Raw genomic sequence first — 356 nt, forward strand, 5'->3', positions numbered from 1 at the left:
CACCCTATTGAAAAAAAGATCTCTTTAAAAAATTCTCCAGTTGGTTTTTGGGAGCTTGGTCAGCAGCATCTGGAACATGGGAGGTTGCAGCATCTGCTACAGCACCTGAGGCAACTGTTGTGGGCGCCCACACACAGCAATGACATTGATCAAACAGTCTGCCACCTTCTCTTACTCATCTTGGGCTAACAACTCTTTAGCACACTGAATTTCTTCAGAGAAAACCCTGAAGTGCTCCCGAATTTTTAAGGTCAGGTAAGTTGGATAGCCCAGGTCTCTCCTTGGCAAACTTCTGTTTCTTTCTTTATTGTTTCGGCCTGTTCTCGAAGTTGAGGTCAATCCTTTGCTTTCAATCA

The sequence above is a fragment of the Tupaia chinensis genome, unplaced genomic scaffold (assembly GCF_000334495.1).
Source record: "Tupaia chinensis unplaced genomic scaffold, TupChi_1.0 Scaffold140652_1, whole genome shotgun sequence".
Lineage (NCBI taxonomy): Eukaryota > Metazoa > Chordata > Mammalia > Scandentia > Tupaiidae > Tupaia > Tupaia belangeri.